This window comes from Schistocerca nitens, chromosome 4 (assembly GCF_023898315.1).
Source record: "Schistocerca nitens isolate TAMUIC-IGC-003100 chromosome 4, iqSchNite1.1, whole genome shotgun sequence".
Classification (NCBI taxonomy): domain Eukaryota; kingdom Metazoa; phylum Arthropoda; class Insecta; order Orthoptera; family Acrididae; genus Schistocerca; species Schistocerca nitens.
The window spans coordinates 694,608,267-694,634,681 of record NC_064617.1 but is presented as its reverse complement, the minus strand read 5'-3'; the positions used below and the strand labels follow the sequence as shown (position 1 = coordinate 694,634,681).

The 26,415-nt window shown below is 44.0% G+C and overlaps 1 protein-coding gene across 4 annotated transcripts in view; it reads right to left on the bottom strand.

The window, feature by feature from the left end:
* Positions 1 to 26,415, bottom strand: part of LOC126253191 (uncharacterized) — a 181,147-nt gene that overhangs the window by 47,716 nt on the left and 107,016 nt on the right. The gene's annotated exons all lie outside the window — the stretch shown is intronic.

The window sequence follows — 26,415 nt, the reverse complement described above, 5'->3', positions numbered from 1 at the left end:
GGAGGACTGATTCCATATTAACTTGTACATTTTTTGACCATGTAGCGCAATACACGCTGATCTTTTGTAGCTGAAAGTGTAAACATTTCATATGTGTGGTACCATCTACCTACCTTCCAACAATGATTGTAATCTGCCTTGTCATTATGGATGCAGCTCTTTTCATGACAATGAGTGTGTAATACCCTGTCACATTACAATATATGGTAACAATGAAAATGATGTGCCAGAGACCTATAGTGCATGGCAGCAGTATCTTGTCATGCCCCTGAGCTCATCATCTCATTCAGTATGAGGGGCTGCTGACTCAGTTTTTCAGATGGAATATATGGAGGACCTGAAGACATGTATGGGGCATAGTTGCATGTTTACACAGGCCTAGAGTAAATTTTTCAAACAGACTGGAGTTAGTGCAAGGGGCACAGGAGTGTCTTAGTGGTCCAGGATTTACCAGCGGGTGTTCTTAGTGTGAGCAGTGATGAAGTGCAAAACTATTATTTACATTATAAGTTATAGGGAGCAAACTGTGTGTAAATAAAAAAACAATGTACGATAGGGACCAACCAGATATTGTGTCATGCAGACGTCAATATGGGGGGGTGGGCGTGTGTCGACACATTGCTTTCCTGGCCACTGTCAGCTCTCCAAACATTGGAGCTGCTACTTTTCATTCAAGAGAAGCTCCTCAATTGGAATCACAAGGCCAAGCACACTCTGCTTCAGTTCTCCCACCTCCCATGTTACAGTAAATAAATCAGAACAGTGTGTTCGCTGTAGTTTCCTATGGTGGTGCTCGATTTTATGTCATGTAAAATTCTTTGCTCATAAGGCTTTCTTTTTCATGGTTCACTCTGTCACATTTTATTGATATGTGTCATCTTTTTAGACATTAAAGGAAGAAGATCACTGCTCGTAAAAGTGTTGTGCTCTTGCTGTAAAATTATATCATAAGTTCACCATAAAAGGTTATGGTCTCAGGTTTGAAAGCTTTAGGTTTTTAGAATTGTAGTGCTTGTTTGCTAGACTATGTTTCCATTTACTAGGATATTCATGAGACTGCAAGATTTGTGAAATGGCAGACACAACATGTCAGTTGAATGATGATAGTAGTCATATAAATATTCACAAGTTGTCAAGTTAAGATCAGTGGGAAATGGCAGATTCAACTTTGTTTAAAGGAACATTCTCTATACTCAGTTATAGATGGTAAGTGTCAGTGTATATCATTAGTGGATGGATCTGATGCTGGCGACAGGACAATGCTCAGGCAACTCATGTTATTTGAATGGCACTTTAAGAAGAACCTGGTATTCTTGTACAAAAAAAGACTGCTGCAAAAGCAATTTGGGACTCCCCTACATCAGAGTATGTACAATCTTCATTTCGGCAGCTATATACATTGTTCAATTGTTTCTATGAAACATCAGAAGATGATGTCACATCTATAACAAAACACACATCACTACTTGCCAACATTTTCCATGACTTATGCAGTGAATTGAACAAAATTAATCCAAACACAACTTGCCCCCTTCACTGCTTCACTATTGTATTTTCAAAACATTAGGATCTGAAAATCAGTTTTACAGGATGATCTGAATCTAAGCAGGCAGCAAAGCAGCTGATTGAGAATTTGCATTCAATTGAGAATTCACTAGCTACAAAGGCAGCTGCTTTCTGTGCAAAATCTCTGATGAGCAACATCAAAAACAGGAGAAATTTGCAACAGAGCAGAATAAATCTAAGAAGAAAGAAAGTCGTACATGTCTGTACTGCAAGAAAGCTAGACATATTACCACTAAGTGCCAGAAGTGCATGGTTGCAGGAGAAGTAAAAGTAACAGCCAACAACAATAATAACTCAAGTTCCAGTTTAAAAGTGAGCAACAAACCAAATACATTTCTAGTCGCTAGCTTGTTGTTTCACGTTAATTTTGCTAGTAAAGATGCTTAGATTTCAGAATCTGGCACGATACATAATATTTCACCAAATAAATGGCATTTAGCTATATTCAAAAAGTTTCTGATTCCACAATGTGTACAGACAACTGGCAACAAAGTTATTTTTTCTCTTGGGACTGGCAGATTCATATTGAAATATTCATAAACAAAAAAGGTTATTTGTGACAGTCTTTTTGTTGTGCCTAACTGCGACTCAGCATCTCTGCTATATGGTGAGTAGCAACTTTCCTTTCCATAATATTGTTACATTTCATCCTGTATTTTCCATTGTTTGATTTTTGCCTGATGGTTTTTCTTCAAACCTAACCCAGTGCTGTTTTCCTTCATTACCATTTTGAAATGCGTCACTATACTCAATGTCCGTCCTTCTTTCTTTTCTTTCCTGCATTTCTCTGTTGCCTTACAAACTGAATGGCAGACACTACTTACAAGCCAAACAGTATCAATAGTCTTGGCTGGGCACAGCAGATGGCTACAAGACCACACTGATTATTGGTGCAGCATCTTATGTCCCACAATACTCCCGCTGATATCATTAATCGTGTACCTTCAAATAGATCACTCTCCTTGCATCACAGTCCACTATTTTCACGTGTTATTTGCCGCATCTCTCTGGTGCCACATGATCTTGTATCTCATCCTACAAATCCCTATCCACCCCCACTCTATCTCCGAGCTATCCCAGTTTGAACCCACTAATTCCACCTCATCCAGTCACATCTGCCATCCTCCTCTTTCACACTTATCCACCCTCAGATCTGCTATTCGAATTTTTTTGGACATAATTATATATCATTTACATAACTTTTACATTTTTTCAACCACCATGGATCCTTGCTCCTTCCATGTGCATCAATAAAAAAATGTTTCCTTATCCCTAGCCAAAAACCAGCCCCACATACTGTTCCTGTTTTGTTGTTTGGCTCATGGAATCCCCCCAATTGGACTTACCATCAAATCACCCATCTCTGGCTGCCACCCCTCCTTCCACAGTGACCTCCATCTGTTCAGATTCTGCCAATCCTTAGCCCTCATTAACATAGTCCTGCAAAACATATCAACCAAGCCCAAACTTCCTCTCCATCCACAAAATTTTCCTACTATGCAATCCCAAGTTCCTGTACTCATAACACATATTGAAACTCTTGGCCCAAGGAACCAGAGCAACATGCACAATGCCACCTCAAAAAACTCTCCACCCTGCTCACTTCCTACTCCCACCTTGGAGTACCACTGTCCACCACCTGTACAACAAGTCTCCAAACCTCCCTCACATCCCCTCATAGCTGACAAACCCTGTTTCACAGATCTACTATGTTTACTCCACCCTCCAACACTCCCTCCCACCACCACACAGAATTCAGAACCTAAACAGCCCTGAAATGCAGTCATGAACCTTTCCTCCACAAACCTTAGCCCCACAGAAATATCACTCCTTTTCAAAGGCCTCACCTTTTGCCCCACTCCCAAATTCAGTCATGCAGGACTTGTTAAAGACCTTCTCTCCTTCTCCCAGTCTGTACAGTGGAAACACATTTTCACCACTAACCCTACCAATCAGACATAATCAAAGACCAATATTGAACCCTGCATATCTCAGTTCACTCCTCCATCCAACCATGATCCATTCCCACTGCACCCAAATCACCCTCTGTTAATTTTCCAGAATTTCTTAACCTCGAACCTTGCCTCATCATCATTCCCCCAATCCCTCAACATGCAAACTAACCTTACATCCACAGAAAGAACCACAGTCCACCCTCTTAAAACTGATCCTGATCTTATAATCCTACCTGCGGAGAAAGGCTCCACCACTGTTGCTTTGAACCACAATGATTACCTGGCACAAGGTCTACACCAGCTGTCAGATACGTCCACCTACAAATCTTGCCACAATGGCCCCAGTCCAGAAACCCTGCAGGATCCCCAGTCACCCCTCAAATCCTTAGGCCCATCCCAGAGCCTCTCCCCAGAGTCCGTCACTCTGCTCACCCCTACCACTCCCTGCACTCCTACCTTCTACATGCTTCCTAAAGTCCCTAAACCCAACCACACAGGATGCCACATTGTTGCTGGTTACTGTGCCCCCACTGAGAGAATCTCTGCTCTCGTAGACCAACACTTGCAACTTATTACTTGGAACCTACCTTCCTACACTCCTGGAAATGGAAAAAAGAACACATTGACACCAGTGTGTCAGACCCACCATACTTGCTCCGGACACTGCGAGAGGGCTGTACAAGCAATGATCACACGTACGGCACAGCGGACACACCAGGAACCGCGGTGTTGGCCGTCGAATGGTGCTAGCTGCGCAGCATTTGTGCACCGCCGCCGTCAGTGTCAGCCAGTTTGCCGTGGCATACGGAGCTCCATCGCAGTCTTTAACACTGGTAGCATGCCGCGACAGCGTGGACGTGAACCGTATGTGCAGTTGACAGACTTTGAGCGAGGGCGTATATTGGGCATGCGGGAGGCCGGGTGGACGTACCACCGAATTGCTCAACATGTGGGGCGTGAGGTCTCCACAGTACATCGATGTTGTCGCCAGTGGTCGGCGGAAGGTGCACGTGCCCGTCGACCTGGGACCGGACCGCAGCGACGCACGGATGCACGCCAAGACCGTAGGATCCTACGCAGTGCCGTAGGGGACCGCACCGCCATTTCCCAGCAAATTAGGGACACTGCTGCTCCTGGGGTATCGGCGAGGACCATTCGCAACCGTCTCCATGAAGCTGGGCTACGGTCCCGCACACCGTTAGGCCGTCTTCCGCTCACGCCCCAACATCGTGCAGCCCGCCTCCGGTGGTGTCGCGACAGGCGAGAATGGAGGGACGAATGGAGACGTGTCGTCTTCAGCGATGAGAGTCGCTTCTGCCTTGGTGCCAATGATGGTCGTATGCGTGTTTGGCGCCGTGCAGCTGAGCGCCACAATCAGGACTGCATACGACCGAGGCACACAGGGCCAACACCCGGCATCATGGTGTGGGGAGCGATCTCCTACACTGGCCGTACACCACTGGTGATCGTCGAGGGGATACTGAATAGTGCACGGTACATCCAAACCGTCATCGAACCCATTGTTCTACCATTCCTAGACCGGCAAGGGAACTTGCTGTTCCAACAGGACAATGCACGTCCGCATGTATCCCGTGCCACCCAACGTGCTCTAGAAGGTGTAAGTCAACTACCCTGGCCAGCAAGATCTGCGGATCTGTCCCCCATTGAGCATGTTTGGGACTGGATGAAGCGTCGTCTCACGCGGTCTGCACGTCCAGCACGAACGCTGGTCCAACTGAGGCGCCAGGTGGAAATGGCATGGCAAGCCGTTCCACAGGACTACATCCAGCATCTCTACGATCGTCTCCATGGGAGAATAGCAGCCTGCATTGCTGCGAAAGGTGGATATACACTGTACTAGTGCCGACATTGTGCATGCTCTGTTGCCTGTGTCTATGTGCCTGTGGGTCTGTTAGTGTGATCATGTGATGTATCTGACCCCAGGAATGTGTCAATAAAGTTTCCCCTTCGTGGGACAATGAATTCACGGTGTTCTTATTTCAATTTCCAGGAGTGTATATAAAAGATACCAACCATTTCCTCCACCACCACTCCACAGTTCCTGTCCTCTTACCACATGGTGCCCTGCTCAACACTATTGATATCACATCCCTCTACACTACCATCCCTAATGCCCATGGCCTTACCACTATTGATCACTACCTTTCCCATTGCCCAACAGATTCCAAACCAATTGCTCCTTCCTAGTCACCATGACCAACTATATCCTCACCCACAAATATTTCTCCTTCAAAGGCATTACCTGCAAACAAATCTGAGGTGTGGGTATGGGCACTCGCATGGCACCACCCTATGCCAACCTATTCATGGGACATCTAGAGGAATCCTTCCTAAATACCCTATATCCAAAAACCCTCATGTGGTTCAGATTCATTGATGACATCTTTGTGGTCTGGATTGAGAGTGGGGATACTCTATACACATTCCTCCAGAACCTCAACAACATCTCCACATTTGCTTCACCCAGTCCAACTCAACCCAACAAGCCTCTTTCCTAGATGTTGACCTCCACCTCAAAGATGGCTACATCAGTACCTCCATATCAAACCTAATAACCACAAGAATATCTCCAATTTGACAGTTGTAACCCAGTCCACATCAAGAAGTACCTCCCATACAGTCTAGACACCCATAATTGTCACATCTGCAGTGACAATCAGTGCCTCTCCAAATATATTGAGTATCTCACTGCGGCCTTCACATACCATAATTATCCTTCCAGTCTTGTACAAAAACTAATCTCCTGTGCCTTATCATTCCAGTTTCCCACCACCTCCCAAAGTCTCACCGTCTGGCTACAGAGGAGCATTCTCCTCATAATTCAGTACCATCCAGGACTGGAGCAGCTGAATTACATTCTCTGCGAGGGTTTTGCCTATCTCTTGTCATGCCCTGAAATGAGATATGTCCTTCCCACTGCTCCCACAGTAATATTCCGACGTCCACCGAACCTACACAATATACTTGTCCGTCCTTACACAACCCCTGCTCTCCATCTCTTACCTCATGGCTCATACCCCTGTAATAGACCTAGATGCAAGACCTGTCCCATACATCCTCCCACCACCACCTACTCCAGTTGGGTCACAAACATCACCTATCCCATCAAAGGCAGGGCTACATGTGAAACCAGTCATGTGGTCTACAAGCTAAGTTGCAACCACAGTGCTACATTTTATGTATGCATGACAACCAACAAGCTGTATGTCTGCATGAATGGCCATGAATAAACTGTGACCATGAAGCAAGTGGATCACCATGTTGCTACGCTGCCAAACATGACATCCTTCATTTCAATGACAGCTTCACAGCCATATGAATACTTGCCACCAACACCAGCTTTTCTGAATTTCACAGGTAGGAACTTTCCCTGCAATACATTTTACATTCCTATAATCCCTTGGCCTCAACCTCCATTAGTTGTCATCCTCACCGCTCCAGCCCCTTCCCTGTTCCCATTCCAGCACTATACAGCCTTCATTCCACCATTACACCCAGCCTGTTTACTTTTCTCCTTTTCTGCTACCCCATGACCCCCCTCTCCACCTCTCCCCTGATCTTTGTTCAACCTCCTGAGTGCACATAGCTGCCCTATGCTCTCTCCACCTCGTCCCTGTGCACTCCTCATCAGCACTTCACTGTCCGCCACTCCTACCCTACTATCCCTCACCCTCTCCACCCCAGTGTTCTCCTTATCTCCACCCAGTCACCACCACTGCCATGATGCACTGATGTTGCTGCTCGTAGTATGACTTCAGTTGCCAGAGACTGTAGTCATGTGTGTGTGTGTTGCGTTTGCATGATTTTTTTTTTTGTATGATTTTATGTGTGTGTGTGTGTGTGTGTGTGTGTGTGTGTGTGTGTGTGTGTGTGTGTGTGTGTGTGTGTGTGTGTGTAGTCCATTTTGATGAAGGCTTTATTGGCCAAAAGCTTATTTGTGACAGTCTTAATGTTGTGCCTATCTGCGACTCAGCATCTCTGCTATATGGCGAGTAGAAACATTCCTTTTAATAATATTGTTACATTCCATCCTGGATTTTCCATTGTCTGATTTATAAATAAAAGGTGGACATGTGCTTTGCTTGAAAATTTCTGGTATGTACCTGATGGCAGACACTAAATTTTCTGTGTCTGTCAATCTGCACATTGTGGGTATAATGTGACATATGATAACAAAGTAGTTATCATTCGGTGACATAGTGAAATAGTCCCAACAGGAAGACTAGTTGGTTCAATATATATTATGAATAGGTGTGAGTGCTCGATTCACAAGTAATGATTAATGTAGCAACTTTTGAAGAATATCTACAATGTTGGCATGAGAGACTCACTCATCAAGATAAACACCTGGTACAAGATTTGCTCTCTCTTTTCGGTATATCAGTTAAGTGCTCTGATAGCCTTTCATTTTGTGATGGATGTGTCCTTGGCAGATCCCACTGCAAATGATTTAGCCATCACAGAGATCATGCACAAACAGTCAGTGAGCTGATCAATGGAGATGTTAATGGGCCAATGTCTGTTGACTCTAGAAATGGTTTTCGTTCCTATGTAATTTTCAAAGATAAGTATTCTCATTTCGTTTGGATATAATTTCAGGTGAAATAAATCTGAAGTGGGTGACAATTTAAAAACAGTTTTGAAGGAGTCTGATGCTCTCGGTCGTAAGGTAAAAGTATTTCGGGTCAACTGAAGAATGGGATACAACCCATCAGCTTTGACCAATAACATCATAGTTTATTCATAGCTATCAATATCTTTATTTTTGAGTCATATATAATAAATCAGTTGTCTTCTGTGGTGAGGGTCATCATTGTAAATTGAAATAAAACAATGTGTTTTTAAAAGACAGGATCAGACATTGTGTACGATTTTTGTCGTTTGTATTAATTTAAAACGTTTGTTTGTTCCAATTCATTCAGTACTTTTTTTCAATTTCGCTGGCACTAGTTTGCTGTTCTTCAGTTGACTTATGTAGCTCGACTGAAGAATAGGTTACTACCTTTATAATTCTATTGAGGTACAGAATGTTGGTTTTCTCGTCTTCGCTAGCAGTAGTATCCTGTTCATCAGTTGACCTATGTAGGTCAACTGAAGCACAGTATACAAATTTTACATATGTCGAGTTTTTCGCCTTCACTAGCACTGGTATCCTATGTAGGTCAACTGAAGTACTGGATACAAATTTTACTGTTGTCAGTTTTATCGCCATTGCTAGTACTACTACCATACTTTTTAGTCAATGCTATTACTATCAAAGGCAAAAAAAGTATGGGATGCCAATTTTATGTATGTCACTTTTTTTGCCTTTGTGTAGTTCAGCTGAGGTACAGGATGCCAATGTTATGTACATCAGTTTTTTGTCTTTGCTAGCATTAGTGTCCTAGTTTTTAGTATGGGAGACAAATTTTACATATTTCAGTCTTTTCACCTTCACTAGCATCAACTGCAGAATAGGATGCTAGTAGTAGTGGAGGCAAAAAAAGCAACAACTGTAAAATTTGTCCCCCTTACTTAAGTTGACCTACGTAAGTCATTTGTAGATTAGGATGCAAGTGCTAACAAAGGTGAAAAAGTTGATACGTGTTAAATTTGTATCACGTACTGCAGTTAACCTATACAGATCAACTGAAGTTCAGGGGCTCATATCTGTCAACTGAGGTAGTCCATGCTAATGTTACATCTCTCCATTTTTTTTTTCTTTTTTGCACTAGTATCCCATTCTTCAGTTGAGCTATATAAGTCAACTGAACAATAGGATACTGGGACTCAAAGAAGCGATATACATAACATGTTGTTGTTGTTGTTGTTGTGGTCTTCAGTCCTGAGACTGGTTTGATGCAGCTCTCCATGCTACTCTATCCTGTGCAAGCTTCTTCATCTCCCAGTACCTACTGCAACCTACATCCTTCTGAATCTGCTTAGTGTATTCATCTCTTGGTCTCTGGTCTCCCTCTATGATTTTTACCCTCCACGCTGCCCTCCAATGCTAAATTTGTGATCCCTTGATGCCTCAAAACATGTCCTACCAACCGATCCCTTCTTCTAGTCAAGTTGTGCCACAAACTTCTCTTCTCCCCAATCCTATTCAATACCTCCTCATTAGTTACGTGATCTACCCACCTTATCTTCAGCATTCTCCTGTAGCACCACATTTCGAAAGCTTCTATTCTCTTCTTGTCCAAACTGTTTATCATCCATGTTTCACTTCCATACATGACTACACTCCATACAAATACTTTCAGAAACGACTTCCTGACACTTAAATCTATACTCGATGTTAACAAATTTCTCTTCTTCAGAAATGATTTCCTTGCCATTGCCAGTCTACATTTTATATCCTCTCTACTTCGACCATCATCAATTATTTTACTCCCTAAATAGCAAAACTCCTTTACTACTTTAAATGTCTCATTTCCTAATCTAATCCCCTCAGCATCACCCGATTTAATTTGACTACATTCCATTATCCTCATTTTGCTTTTGTTGATGTTCATCTTATATCCTCCTTTCAAGACACTGTCCATTCCGTTCAACTGCTCTTCCAAGTCCTTTGCTGTCTCTGACAGAATTACAATGTCATCGGCGAACCTCAAAGTTTTTACTTCTTCTCCATGAATTTTAATACCTACTCCGAATTTTTCTTTTGTTTCCTTTACTGCTTGCTCAATATACAGATTGAATAACATCGGGGAGAGGCTACAAACCTGTCTTCACTCCTTTCCCAACCACTGCTTCCCTTTCATGCCCCTCGACTCTGATAACTGCCATCTGGTTTCTGTACAAATTGTAAATAGCCTTTCGCCCCCTGTATTTTACCCCTGCCACCTTCAGAATTTGAAAGAGAGTATTCCAGTTAATGTTGCCAAAAGCTTTCTCTAAGTCTACAAATGCTAGAAACGTAGGTTTGCCTTTTCTTAATCTTTCTTCTAAGATAAGTCGTAAGGTTAGTATTGCCTCATATGTTCCAACATTTCTACGGAATCCAAACTGATCTTCCCCGAAGTCTGCTTCTACCAGTTTTTCCATTCGTCTGTAAAGAATTCGCGTTAGTATTTTGCAGCTGTGACTTATTAAACTGATAGTTCAGTAATTTTCACATTTGTCAACACCTGCTTTCTTTGGGATTGGAATTATTATATTCTTCTTGAAGTCTGTGGGTATTTCGCCTGTCTCATACATCTTGCTCACCAGATGGTAGAGTTTTGTCATGACTGGTTCTCCCAAGGCCATCAGTAGTTCTAATGGAATGTTGTCTACTCCCGGGGCCTTGTTTCGACTCAGGTCTTTCAGTGCTCTGTCAAACTCTTCACGCAGTATCTTATCTCCCATTTCATCTTCATCTACATCCTCTTCAATTTCCATAATATTGTCCTCAAGTACACTGCCCTTGTATAAACCCTCTATATACTCCTTCCACCTTTCTGCCTTCCCTTCTTTGCTTAGAACTGGGTTGCCATCTGAGCTCTTGATATTCATACAAGTGGTTCTCTTATCTCCAAAGGTCTCTTTAATTTTCCTGTAGGCAGTATCTATCTTACCCCTAGTGAGACAAGCCTCTACATCCTTACATTTGTCCTCTAGCCATCCCTGCTTAGCCATTTTGCACTTCCTGTCGATCTCATTTTTGAGACGTTTGTATTCCTTTTTGCCTGCTTCATTTACTGCATTTTTATATTTTCTCCTTTCATCAATTAAATTCAATATTTCTTCTGTTACCAAAGGATTTCTATTAGCCCTCGTCTTTTTACCTACTTGATCCTCTGCTGCCTTCACTACTTCATCCCTCAGAGCTACCCATTCTTCTTCTACTGTATTTCTTTCCCCCATTCCTGTCAATTGTTCCCTTATGCTCTTCCTGAAACTCTCTACAACCTCTGTTTTTTTTTTTCAGTTTATCCAGGTCCCATCTCCTTAAATTCCCACCTTTTTGCAGTTTCTTCAGTTTCAATCTGCAGTTCATAACCAATATATTGTGGTCAGAATCCACATCTGCCCCTGGAAATGTCTTACAATTTAAAACCTGTTTCCTAATTCTCTGTCTTACCATTATATAATCTATCTGATACCTTTTAGTATCTCCAGGATTCTTCCAGGTATACAACCTTCGTTTATGATTCTTGAACCAAGTGTTAGCTATGATTAAGTTATGCTCTGTGCAAAATTCTACAAGGTGGCTTCCTCTTTCATTTCTTCCCCCCAATCCATATTCACCTACTATGTTTCCTTCTCTCCCTTTTCCTACTGACGAATTCCAGTCACCCATGACTATTAAATTTTCGTCTCCCTTCACTACCTGAATAATTTCTTTTATCTCGTCATACATTTCATCAATTTCTTCATCATCTGCAGAGCTAGTTGGCATATAAACTTGTACTACTGTAGTAGGTGTGGGCTTCGTGTCTATCTTGGCCACAATAATGCGTTCACTATGCTGTTTGTAGTAGCTAACCCGCACTCCTATTTTTTTATTCATTATTAAACCTACTCCTGCATTACCCCTATTTGATTTTGTATTTATAACCCTGTAATCACCTGACCAAAAGTCTTGTTCCTCCTGCCACCGAACTTCACTAATTCACACTATATCTAACTTTAACCTATCCATTTCCCTTTTTAAATTTTCTAACCTACCTGCCCGATTAAGGGATCTGACATTCCATGCTCCGATCCGTAGAACGCCAGTTTTCTTTCTCCTGATAACGACGTCCTCTTGAGTAGTCCCCTCCCGGAGATCCGAATGGGGGACTATTTTACCTCTGGAATATTTTACCCAAGAGGACACCATCATCATTTAATCATACAGTAAAGCTGCATGTCCTCGGGAAAATTTACGGCTGTAGTTTCCCCTTGCTTTCAGCTGTTCGCAGTACCAGCACAGCAAGGCCGTTTTGGTTAATGTTACAAGGCCAGATCAGTCAATCATCCAGACTGTTGCCCCTGCAACTACTGAAAAGGCTGCTGCCCCTCATCAGGAACCACATGTTTGTCTGGCCTCTCAACAGATACCCCTCCGTTGTGGTTGCACCTACGGTACGGCCATCTGTATCGCTGAGGCACGCAAGCCTCCCCACCAACGGCAAGGTCCATGGTTCATGGGGGGATGCATAACATTATACATAATACATAACATTATGTTCAAAATGTGGTTGTACACAATATATGTCTACCATCTGTTTTCTCTGTCCTGCATTCCTTTGTTTCCCAACATTCGTCTTTGCCGTTAAATCCGTCCAATACACCATGTCTGGTAACTTCTGATGTCATCAGTCAAAACCACTGGGTTGCATCACATTCTTCAGAATCCCAGTATTTAAGTCTGATGGTGGAGGAGAGTTTAATTGTAACATAGTAGCTGCAGTGCTACAAAACTGTGGTATTGAGTTTTGTCTTACATCTCCAGACACTCCTGAGCAAAATGGTGTTGCTGAATATGCAAATTGACATGTAGTTGAATTAGCATGCTCGGTGTTAACATCTAACAAGTTACCTAAACTATTATGGGCTCATGCATGTGACACAACACCTATTATGCTGTCTGTCAGACAAAAAGAAGAAGCTATTAATCTGTGGTGATTTCAATGTAAACACTCTAAGTAATTCTGACAGGAAAATTGAACTAGAAGTGATATTAACAACATATGACTTAGAATCAGTGGTCAATTTCCCTACACGTATAACTCAAGACAGTAGCACTCTAATAGAAAATGTTTTTGTACAGAAAGAGGATTACATCAAACACGTTTTCCCCATGGTAAATAGAGTGTCAGACCATGATGCACAACTGATTAACTTACAAAATGTAACAGGGTGTACCATTCAGAAGCCATTAAGTAAAAGAATGAGGTTGCTTTACCCAGTATCTATAGAGCACTTCAGAGAAAGGTTAAGAAATGTTAATTGGGGAGATGTATATAATGAGCCAAATGCTAATGATAAATGCAACATATTTCTTGATAAATTTACATCCCTTTTTGAACATTGTTTCCCAAAGAAAATTACTAAATGTAACTGTTGTGACAGTGCCACGACATTTACAGTGCCGCCATGACAGTATGCGCAAACGGCGATAGAGGCGCTCCGCAACTCGGCTGAGCGCGGGAGCGCCACGTAGCTACAAACGGCGCCGGCCGCACGTCACGGCACGGCAGTCGAATAAGAGATACTGAGTTGTTATCATGTAACCAGCTATTGTTTCCAAGTGAGTGTGTTTGAATATCCACGCAATTATTGGTGATTAAAGGTTATAACACTTTTTGGCGACGAGGGTGGTATATTTTCACTGCGTTGTGGATTTGTGTGTTTGTGACGGGGCAGACATGGAGCAGCTTATGCAAGTACTCATTGAACAACAAACACGGCTGACGGCTGCTATTCAGGCACAACAAACACAGCTGACGGCTGCTATTCAGGCATTGTCGACGTCGCTTACTCATCGTCTGTCTTCCTCTTCTCTGCCTCCATTCCCTCCTTACGACAAGGCCGCTAAAGACTGGAAGGATTATGAGAAGCATTTGCGGCAACACTTCTTGGCTTTCAGCGTTGTCGATGCTCCTATGTGTAAGTCGTTATTTCTACCTTGGATTTCCCCACGGATCTATCAGCTGCTATCTCATTTAGCCCCTCTGCGGGAACCTGCCTCTCTGTCCTTCCAAGAAATGTGTGACTTATTGTGTGCTCCCTGCCGCCGTTGGATAAGCAGCTGCAGCAGCAAGTCGTATACTCCTAGCTCACTCATTTCTTACATAGTTTAATTCTTAATTTCTTTGCGTGTTTTTGGTACTTGCATTGTTTAATTCATAAATTTCGGGCGTATTATAGTATTTGAGAGTTGTAGCATCGCGTTTTAGTACCTGAATAGTGTTAAATCGCGTAGTCTCCTTCCGCTGTCGAGCAGTGTGTCAGCAGTGTGCAAGTAGCAGCATTACTGCATTTACTAGGCAATCTTGTATTTTAATAACCGTTTAATTTTGTCGATTTGTTTGCGCTCTCTGTCGATTAGTTCAGACGTTCTTTGCAAAACAGTTTTTAGCATGGATAGAGACTGCAACTGCTGTGTTCGGATGCAGGCTGAGTTGGCATCCCTTCGCTCCCAGCTTCAGGCAGTGTTGGCTTCGGTCACACAGCTTGAGGCTGTTGCCAATGGGCATCACTGTGGGGGTCCGGATGGGGGTTTGTCGGGGACGGCCAGCTCGTCCCACGCATCCCCCGATCAGACTACGACTGTGGTTGCCCGGGATACTGCCCCCATTGAGGCTGATCCCTCACCTGTGGTAGAGTGGGAGGTCGTCTCAAGGTGTGGAAGGGGCGAAAGACATTCCGGAGGGCTGAACGGAAGGCCTCTCCAGTTTGTCTGACGAACCGGTTTCAGGCTCTGTCTCAGGCTGATACTGATCTTTGGCCTGACATGGCTGCTTGTCCTGTTCCAGAGGTTGCCCCTCAGTCTGCAAGATCCGGGCGGTCGCAGAGGGTGGGCTTACTGGTAGTTGGGAGCTCCAACATCAGGCGCGTAATGGGGCCCCTTAGGGAAATGGCAGCAAGAGAGGGGAAGAAAACCAATGTGCACTCCGTGTGCATACCGGGGGGAGTCATTCCAGATGTGGAAAGGGTCCTTCCGGATGCCATGAAGGGTACAGGGTGCACCCATCTGCAGGTGGTCGCTCATGTCGGCACCAATGATGTGTGTTGCTATGGATCGGAGGAAATCCTCTCTGGCTTCCGGCGGCTATGTGATTTGGTGAAGACTGCCAGTCTCGCTAGCGGGATGAAAGCAGAGCTCACCATCTGCAGCATCGTCGACAGGACTGACTGCGGACCTTTGATACAGAGCCGAGTGGAGGGTCTGAATCAGAGGCTGAGACGGTTCTGCGACCATGTGGGCTGCAGATTCCTCGACTTGCGCCATAGGGTGGTGGGGTTTCGGGTTCCGCTGGATAGGTCAGGAGTCCACTACACGCAACAAGTGGCTACACGTGTAGCAGGGGTTGTGTGGCGTGGGCTGGGCGGTTTTTTAGGTTAGATGGCCTTGGGCAAGTACAGGAAGGGCAACAGCCTCAACGGGTGCAGGGCAAAGTCAGGGCATGCGGGGACCAAGCAGCAATCGGTATTGTAATTGTCAACTGTCGAAGCTGCGTTGGTAAAGTACCGGAACTTCAAGCGCTGATAGAAAGCACCAAAGCTGAAATCGTTATAGGTACAGAAAGCTGGCTTAAGCCAGAGATAAATTCTGCCGAAATTTTTACAAAGGTACAGATGGTGTTTAGGAAGGATAGATTGCATGCAACTGGTGGTGGAGTGTTCGTCGTTGTTAGTAGTAGTTTATCCTGTAGTGAAGTAGAAGTGGATAGTTCCTGTGAATTATTATGGGTGGAGGTTACACTCAACAACCGAGCTAGGTTAATAATTGGCTCCTTTTACCGACCTCCCGACTCAGCAGCGTTAGTGGCAGAACAACTAAGAGAAAATTTGGAATACATTTCACATAAATTTCCTCAGCATGTTATAGTCTTAGGTGGAGATTTCAATTTACCAGATATAGACTGGGACACTCAGATGTTTAGGACGGGTGGTAGGGACAGAGCATCGAGTGACATTATACTGAGTGCACTATCCAAAAATTACCTCGAGCAATTAAACAGAGAACCGACTCGTGGAGATAACATCTTGGACCTACTGATAACAAACAGACCCGAACTTTTCGACTCTGTAAGTGCAGAACAGGGAATCAGTGATCATAAGGCCGTTGCAGCATCCCTGAATATGGTAGTTAACAGGAATATAAAAAAAGGGAGGAAGGTTTATCTGTTTAGCAAGAGTAATAGAAGGCAGATTTCAGACTACCTAACAGATCAAAACGAAAATTTCTGTTCCGACACTGACAATGTTGAGTGTTTATGGAAAAAGTTCAAGGCAATCGTAAAATGCGTTTTAGACAGGCACGTGCCGAGTAAAACTGTGAGGGACGGGAAAAACCCACCGTGGTACAACAACGAAGTTAGGAAACTACTGCGAAAGCAAAGAGAGCTTCACTCCAAGTTTAAACGCAGCCAAAACCTCTCAGACAAACAGAAGCTAAGCGATGTCAAAGTTAGCGTAAGGAGGGCTATGCGAGAAGCGTTCAGTGAATTCGAAAGTAAAATTCTATGTACCGACTTGACAGAAAATCCTAGGAAGTTCTGGTCTTACGTTAAATCAGTAAGTGGCTTGAAACAGCATATCCAGACACTCCGGGATGATAATGGCATTGAAACAGAGGATGACACGCGTAAAGCTGAAATACTAAACACCTTTTTCCAAAGCTGTTTCACAGAGGAAGACCGCACTGCAGTTCCTTCTCTAAATCCTCGCACAAACGAAAAAATGGCTGACATCGAAATAAGTGTCCAAGGAATAGAAAAGCAACTGGAATCACTCAACAGAGGAAAGTCCACTGGACTTGACGGGATACCAATTCGACTCTACACAGAGTACGCGAAAGAACTTGCCCCTCTTCTAACAGCCGTGTACCGCAAGTCTCTAGAGGAACGGAGGGTTCCAAATGATTGGAAAAGAGCACAGGTAGTCCCAGTCTTCAAGAAGGGTCGTCGAGCAGATGCGCAAAACTATAGACCTATATCTCTGACGTCGATCTGTTGTAGAATTTTAGAACATGTTTTTTGCTCGAGTATCATGTCGTTTTTGGAAACCCAGAATCTACTATGTAGGAATCAACATGGATTCCGGAAACAGCGATCGTGTGAGACCCAACTCACGTTATTTGTTCATGAGACCCAGAAAATATTAGATACAGGCTCCCAGGTAGATGCTATTTTTCTTGACTTCCAGAAGGCGTTCGATACAGTTCCGCATTGTCGCCTGATAAACAAAGTAAGAGCCTACGGAATATCAGACCAGCTGTGTGGCTGGATTGAAGAGTTTTTAGCAAACAGAACACAGCATGTTGTTATCAATGGAGAGACGTCTACAGACGTTAAAGTAACCTCTGGCATGCCACAGGGGAGTGTTATGGGACCATTGCTTTTCACAATATATATAAATGACCTAGTAGATAGTGTCGGAAGTTCCATGCGGCTTTTCGCGGATGATGCTGTAGTATACAGAGAAGTTGCAGCATTAGAAAATTGTAGCGAAATGCAGGAAGATCTGCAGTGGATAGGCACTTGGTGCAGGGAGTGGCAACTGTCCCTTAACATAGACAAATGTAATGTATTGCGAATACATAGAAAGAAGGATCCTTTATTGTATGATTATATGATAACGGAACAAACACTGGTAGCAGTTACTTCTGTAAAATATCTGGGAGTATGCGTACGGAACGATTTGAAGTGGAATGATCATATAAAATTAATTGTTGGTAAGGTGGGTACCAGGTTGAGATTCATTGGGAGAGTGCTTAGAAAATGTAGTCCATCAGCAAAGGAGGTGGCTTACAAAACACTCGTTCGACCTATACTTGAGTATTGCTCATCAGTGTGGGATCCGTACCAGATCGGGTTGACCAAGGAGATCGAGAAGATCCAAAGAAGAGTGGCGCGTTTCATCACAGGGTTATTTGGTAACTGTGATAGCGTTACGGAGATGTTTAATAAACTCAAGTGGCAGACTCTGCAAGAGAGGCGCTCTGCATCGCGGTGTAGCTTGCTCGCCAGGTTTCGAGAGGGTGCGTTTCTGGATGAGGTATCGAATATATTGCTTCCCCCTACTTATACCTCCCAAGGAGATCACGAATGTAAAATTAGGGAGATTAGAGCGCGCACGGAGGCTTTCAGACAGTCGTTCTTCCCGCGAACCATACGCGACTGGAACAGGAAAGGGAGGTAATGACAGTGGCATGTAAAGTGCCCTCTGCCACACACCGTTGGGTGGCTTGCAGAGTATAAATGTATATGTAGATGTAACTATTACCGAAAAAACACCCACGTCGTTGCCGCCCGCGTGGCGTTCTACCGGTGTCGTAAACAGCCCCATCAATCTTACCGGGCTTGGGCGGCGGAACTACACGGTCTGAGTAGGAAATGTCAGTTTGTCACGGACACTCATCATGAGCCTTATGCTGATTCAATGGTTAGGGATGCTATTCTACGTCTTGCTGCTGATAAAGAAGTTGGGCAACGTGCCCTACAACTGCCAAACCCGTCATTGTCAGAAGTTCTAAGCATCGCTCAATCCTTTGAAGTGTCTCACGCTGCTGGCACGCAAATAGACGTGTGGTGTGATGTAGGCACTGTACAGTCAACTTTCAACACAGACAATTTGCCTGTTTCACAGGAGAACGAAGATGTGGCGGCGGTTCACTCATGTAAACAATGTCGCATTGGGCCGCATCGCTCGCAGCGAAAACAGCAACCACAGAAGCAGGTTCGTTCCGCACTTCCTTCTTGTCCACGTTGTTTCATACAGCATGACAGGGCCGTGTGTCAAAAACGTTGGGCCATGTGTAATTCCTGTAGGAAAAAAGGCCACATTGCTTCTGTGTGTCAGTCCCCTAGCGTTCCTGTCGACGAGGACGAGGCATTGGACATGGATGTTAATTGTGTGCTTTCTCAAACAAATAAGTTGTTTGTTACTGTTCGTGTTATGTATAAAGACATTCGCATGCAAGTGGACACTGGCTCTACAGTAACTCTCATTAATTCTCGCACGTATTTGGAGTTGGGCTCCCCTCCCTTGTCTCCAGTTACACGAAATCTGAGAACTTATAATAAACAGAAAATTCCTATCATTGGCCAGTTTGATGCTTCCACTGCCTACAAGTCTGTTGTTAGGCCCCTCACGTTTTATGTGGTGGATTATGCGGGCACTGAGAACCTGTTCGGTTATGATGCTTTCCAGTTGTTCGGGTTCTCCATTGATGATGATGTGCACCTCATATCTGAGGATATTCCGTATCAACAGCTGGATGGATTGTGTTCTGAATTTTCGTCCGTGTTCTCTGCTGGTCTGGGTCGTGCCAAGGATTTTGAAGCCCACATTACTCTTAAACCTACAGCTCGCCCTAAGTTTTTCCGGGCACGCCCTATTCCGGTGGCGTTGCGTGTACCTGTCAAGGCTGAGATAGACAGGTTAACAGCTTCAGGGATTCTCCTTCCTGTTACCTCCAGCGAATGGGCATCGCCCATCATGGTGGTTTCTGAACCAAATGGGAGTCTGCGATTGTGTGGTGATTTTAAAGCCACTGTCAATGCTCAGAGCCTCATTGACACTTATCCTCTTCCCCGTCCTGAGGAGTTATTTACTAAGCTCGCTGGGGGCCAGTTCTTTTCCAAACTTGACTTATTGGAGGCGTACCATCAGTTGCCATTGGATGCTTCTTCCAAGGAATTTCTCGTCATCAACACTCCTTGTGGGTTGTATCAGTACCAGCGGTTACCATTTGGCGTCGCTAGCACGCCAGCCATTTTTCAGCGGTTTTTGGAACAGCTCACAGCTTCTGTTCCCGTCTGCATAAACTATCTGGATGACATTGTTGTCACGGGGGCCTCCACTGAGGAGCACCTTCGCAATTTGGGTTCCCTGTTTCGGGTTTTGCATTCGGCTGGGTTAAGGTGCAATCTGGACAAGTCACAGTTCTTCCAACCCTCCATTCTGTATCTTGGTTTCCACTTGTCCCGTGAGGGTATACGTCCTCTACGTCAGCACATTGCGGCCATTAATGTTCTGCACCGGCCGTCTACCGTCAAAGAACTTCAGGCGTTTCTAGGCAAGATTGCTTATTATTACAAATTCATTCCATCCACGGCGGCGGTAGCTCATCCTCTGCATCAGCTGTTACACAAAAACGTCCTTTTCTGTTGGTCCATCGAGTGTGAGCAGGCTTTTGTCTGCCTGAAGGCTCATTTGCAGTCAGTGCCTTGTCTTGCCACATTCCGTCCGGGTCAGCACTTGGTTCTGGCGACTGACGCGTCAGAGTATGGCCTAGGGGCTGTTCTTGCCCATCGGTATGAGGATGGGTCAGAACAACCCATTGCCTATGCTTCCAAGACCCTCAACGATGCGCAACAGCATTACTCTCAAATCGAAAAGGAGGCGCTCGCTATCATTTATGCTCTAAAAAAGTTCAGTGTTTTTTGTATGATTCTAAGTTTCACCTCATCACCGACCACAAGCCGCTGGTCTCTCTGTTCAGCCCATCAGCGTCGCTTCCAGATAAGGCAGCTCACCGCCTGCAGCGTTGGGCCTTATACTTGTCTCATTTTCACTATGAGATTCACTACCACCCCACGGCCCAACACACCAATGCTGACGCATTGTCGCGATTGCCGATGGGCCCCAACCCGGTTTTTGATCGTGATGACCTACTCTGTTTCCACATTGATGAGGAAGAACGTCGTGCGGTCGAGGGTTTTCCACTTACAGGTTCGCAGGTAGCGTCGGCTACTGCGCGGGACCTGGTCCTGCGTCAGGTGATCGGTTTTGTTCAACGGGGTTGGCCGGACAGGACCAAGGGCCAGGCATTGGATCCCCTTCGCAACTACCATGCCTTGTGCCTTCGTCTGTCTGTTCATGATGGTGTTGTTCTTCTGGCCACGGATGCCACATCTCCACGGGTCATGGTGCCAGCCTCTCTTCGCAAAGATGTTCTCAAACTGTTGCATGAAGGCCATTGGGGTATTTCTCGGACTAAGTCCCTGGCCCACAGACACGTTTATTGGCCCGGTATTGATTCGGACATTGCCCACATGGTTGCTGCGTGTGGTCAGTGTGCTTCACAACTGGCTGCATCTCGTACAATGCCCTCTCTGTGGCCTGATCCGGTGCAGCCATGGGAACGGGTGCACGCTGACTTTGCCAGCCCCTTCCTCGGTACTTATTGGCTACTGTTGATTGACGCCTTCTCGAAGTTTCCGTTTGTTGTTCGATGTCGGTCGCCCACCACTGCGGCAACGACGCTGGCTTTGTCCAAAATCTTTGCGCTAGAAGGTCTTCCATCCACGATCGTCACGGACAATGGCCCTCAGTTCTCTTCGCAGGCCTTCCGTGATTTTTGTACTGGACAAGGGATTCATTATGTTACAGCACCGCCCTTCCATCCGCAATCGAATGGGGAGGTCGAGCGCCTTGTCCGCACTTTCAAAAGCCAAATGAAAAAATTCCTTAGTGATTTTTCCACAGATGATGCTCTGCTGCAATTTCTGAGTTCTTATCACTTCATGCCTGTGGGTGATCGCAGCCCTGCTGAACTCTTGCATGGCTGCCAACCGTGCAGTCTACTGCACCTGCTTCACCCTGCCAGGCCTTGTGCTGTGTCCCCTAGTGCGGGAAAATATTTGGTGGGCGCCGACGTGTGGGCACGAGGGTATGGATCTCGCCCTAAATGGATTCCAGGGGTGGTCAAGGCTCTTCGTGGCCACCGGCTTTGTGAAATACGTACGGACGACGGCATGGTTGTTCGCCATTACGACCAGATGCGCCCACGAGTGGTGGCCACGCCAGTTTCACCGCCCCTTCCTTCGCCTCCACCAGCTCAAGATGCCAGTCCTGTCACTGCTGCCGATCTACCGTATGTGTTGCTGCAGCCGACATTGCTACCGCTTCCGAGTACGCCGGAACCAGCCCCAGTCACGATGCCGCCTTCTCCGGGACCCATCTCGCTGGAGCACAGCCCCAGGTCCACGACACCTATGGATGCTGCTCCAGAGTTTTCACCCATCATCTCGCCCAGGAGGCACGTTCCATGCACGAGCTTCCGTCCTGGACATTTTCAACCATACTCTCGTGTCTCTCCGTGGGATCTTCTCGGGGCCTCACAAGAGGCCATGGATGTCTCCGCACTGTCCATGTCTCCAATGAAGTGAGTGTTTTTTTTTCAAGGGGGGAAAAGTGTTGTGACAGTGCCATGACATTTACAGTGCCGCCACGACAGTACGCACAAACAGCGATAGAGGCGCTCCGCAACTCGGCTGAGCGCAGGAGCGCCACCTAGCTACGAACGGCGCTGGCCGCACGTCACGGCATGGCACGGCAGTCGAATAAGAGATACTGAGTTGTTATCATGTAACCAGCTATTGTTTCTAAGTGAGTGTGTTTGAATATCCACGCAATTATTGGTGATTAAAGGTTATAACAGTAACACCACACACTTTTCAAAGAAACCTTGAATTACTACAGATATTAAAGTGTCTTCAGAAAGAAAAAGAAAACTGTATGAGACAGCAAGAACTAGATAAAGATCCGATAGTAGTTTTACACTATAAAAATTATTGTAATACATTGAGTAAAGCTGTAAGGAAATCAAGAAATTTGTGTTTTAGAGAAGAAATTAACAACTCCGGCAATAAAATCAAATCAATATGGAATATCGTTAGAAGTGAGACAGGAAAAGTAACCACTGGGGTAAGTAGTATTACTATTAAAGAGAATGAGACCATCCTAACCAACAGTACTGAAATAGCTAAGTGTAGGAGAAAAAATTGGTGAGAACAGTTCAAAAGAAAAAGCCAGGCAGTACATAGAAGTCAGTTTTGAAAATTTTTTGTCAGATTAAGTTTCACCTAACAACCTCTTGTGAAATAAGTAAAATTATTAAATCTTTTGGCTCCCCAGTCAGAGGTTTGAGTCCTCCCTCAGGCATGGATGTGTGTGTTGTCCTTAGCGTAAGTTAGTTTAAGTAGTATGTAAGCCTAGGGACCGATGACCTTAGCAGTTTGGTCCCATAGGGACTTACCACAAATTTCAATTTCATTAAATCTTTGAAAAATAAATATTCTGTTGGAGTAGATGACATCTCTAATACAATATTAAAACAATGTGGAGCAATTACAGCTGATATTCTGAGTCACATATGTAGTGCATCACTAACTCAAGGGATTTTCCCAGACAGGTTAAAATATGCCATTGTCAGGCCTCTCTACAAAAAAAGGGGCCACAACAGATGTCAATAATTACTGGCCAGTATCCTTGCTTACAGCATTTTCAAAAATCTTCGAGAAAGTAATGTACTCAAGTGGTTAGCCATCTCAACAGTAATGGGATACTTAGTACATCACAGTTCAGATTTCAAAAATGCTGTTCCACTGAGACAACAATACACATTTTCACTGTTCTCATAATAGAGTCTTTAAATAGTAAAATGTCACCAGTAGGAATTTTCTGTGACTTGTCTAAAGCATTTGACTGTGGGAACCATGACATTATGTTACAGAAATTACAATTCTATGGTATAAATGGAATAGCATGTGAGTGGTTTAAGTCATACCTACAGAACAGGAAACAAAAAGTTTCTTTATATGGGTCAAGCGATTTCAATAAGTTTGCCACTTCGCCTAACTGGGGTGAAATTACATTAGGTGTTCCACATGTTTCAGTCATGGATCCCCTTCTGTTCTTGATATATGTGAATGACCTCCCTGCTTATCTGAAACAAGAAGCTGAACTGACACTGTTTGCTGATGATTCAAACTTCATTATTATCCAGTAAAAGAAACTCCAATTGAAAATGATACAAATAAGGTCTTTGGAAAAGTCATTAATTGGTTTTCTGCAAATTGGCTTGCTTTAAACTTTGAAAAAACACAGTACATCCAATTTTCTGCTGCAAAAAGTACAATTCCTTCAATAAATATAACACATCAACAGAAGTCAGTAGACAGGGTAGAGCATACTACGTTTTTGGGTGTATATATAGATGAGAATCTTAATTGGAAAATTCATATTTTGGATCTTCTAAAGTGATTAGGTTCAGCAACTTTTGCAATCAGAATAATTGCCAATTTTAAGGATATACAATTAGTAAGCTAACATACTTTGCATACTTTCACTCTCTGATATCATACAGAATAATATTTTAGGGTAACTCAACACTTACACAAAAAGTATTCACTGCTCAAAAGAAAGTGGTTAGAATAATGTGTGGGGTTCATAGCCACACATCTTGTAGGCATCTTTTTAAAAGATTGGGAATTATTACAACGGCCTCGCAGTACATTTACTCACTAATGAAATTTGTTCTCAACAACATGGATCAGTTTAAAAACAACAGTGATATTCATGATTATGATACCAGAAACAAAAAAGACTTACACTATCCTTTACTCAACCTATCTTTGGCACAGAAAGGGGTAAAAAATTCTGTTATAAAAATTTTTGACAAATTTCCAGATGAAGTAAAATGTCTGATAGACAGCAGTAATAGCATCAAAAATAGATTGAAATCATATCTCCTTGACAACTCCTTCTATACCACAGATGAATTCTTGGATAGGTATAAATAAATCTGTAAATATAGTGGCCGGTGTGGCCATGCGGTCTAGGCGCTTCAGTCTGGAACCGCGTGACCGCTCAGGTCGCAGGTTCAAATCCTGCCTTGGGCATGGATGTGTGTGATGTCCTTAGGTTAGTTAGGTTTAAGTAGTTCTAAGTTCTAGGGGACTGATGACCTTAGATGTTAAGTCCCATAGTGCTCAGAGCCATTTGAACCATTTAGTATATGCATGTTGTGCCATTTAAGGGAATGGGGTAAATAATAGAAATATTAATCTTTAACACTGTACTGTAATGTATATATATATATATTTAAAAAAATTGATTCATATGTGTATTTCTTGTGCACTTGACACATTCCACATCACAATGGCTGCCATTAAAGGGCCGGGGTTCGATTCCCGGCTGGATCGGGGATTTTCTCCACTCAGTGACTGGGTGTTGTGTTGTGTTATGTTCATCATCATTTCATCCCCCATCTGGCGTGCAGGTCGCCCAATGTGGTGTCGAATGTAATAAGACCTGCACCAAGATGACTGGACCTGCCCCGTAATGGGCCTCCCGGCCAATGACGCCAAACGCTCATTTCCATTTCCGTGGTTACCATACCGTGCAGTTGATCAATGGAACATGCAACCAACTAACTAACTAACATAACATCTGTTTTTCTATTCAATCATACTGTGAAGTCAATTGTTTAAGGTAAAACACCACTGGAATTGTGCATTGGTAAAGTGTTTAAGAGTTTCAGCCATCTATGCATTTTTGGATCAAAATGCTATTTTTAATTGTCAAAGAAATTTTGTTTTAAGTTCAATGACAAAGCTATATCTGGGCATTTCATTGGCTATGTTAATGATAAAGATGGTTACAAAGTGTGGATTCCATCAAAATATCATGTGATGAAATCACAAAAATGTTGATTTTCACCTAGAAAAGCTACATACAGCTAGAAATTTGATTGAATTGGAATTTAATTTCATACCTGAAGAAATAGGAGAGGAAAGTGAATCTACTGTTGATGAAATTGACAGTAGTGTGCTGGTGAATGCCTTCGGCAGCACACTAGCACTAGGAAACATTGTATAGAATTTAGTTCAGCAACTAAGCGTACATGTGACAAGAGAAGAGCAAGATGTGCCCCCAAACTATGCGCTGATAATGCCCCATGGGCAGCGTACATATACACTGCTGCCACCGACCAAGCTGTCTCAGTCCCTCACTCACTATCTCCGCATGTCATTGGGACTCAGTTCGCATTGCACCTCAATACGTCGCACTGGGCTCATCTCTCACAGTGATAGCTGCTGCCTCGCATCTTAGATAACTGTGAGGGAATGCTATATATGTATATGGTTGTGATATGGACATGAACAAGATTCAAGAATTAGTATATGATATTTGATTGCTGTTAACCACAGTACTTCAGATTGTTTGGTAATTTGTTCTCATTGTTGCATGTGTTACAGGAGGGGAGCTGCAGAAGTAATCTATTTCTCTTTCCAGAGGCTTTGCACATTGCTTTTCTATTTGTCTTTTCATATTTTGCTATAATTTGTTAGCATTAGAATGGCTACCCGCCCCCTCCAACCCCTGCCCTCGCACCTCAGCCACAGACTGCTCCTGCTCTGGAACTAAATCAGATTTTTCAGTTTCAGACCCAGCAAACTGCTGC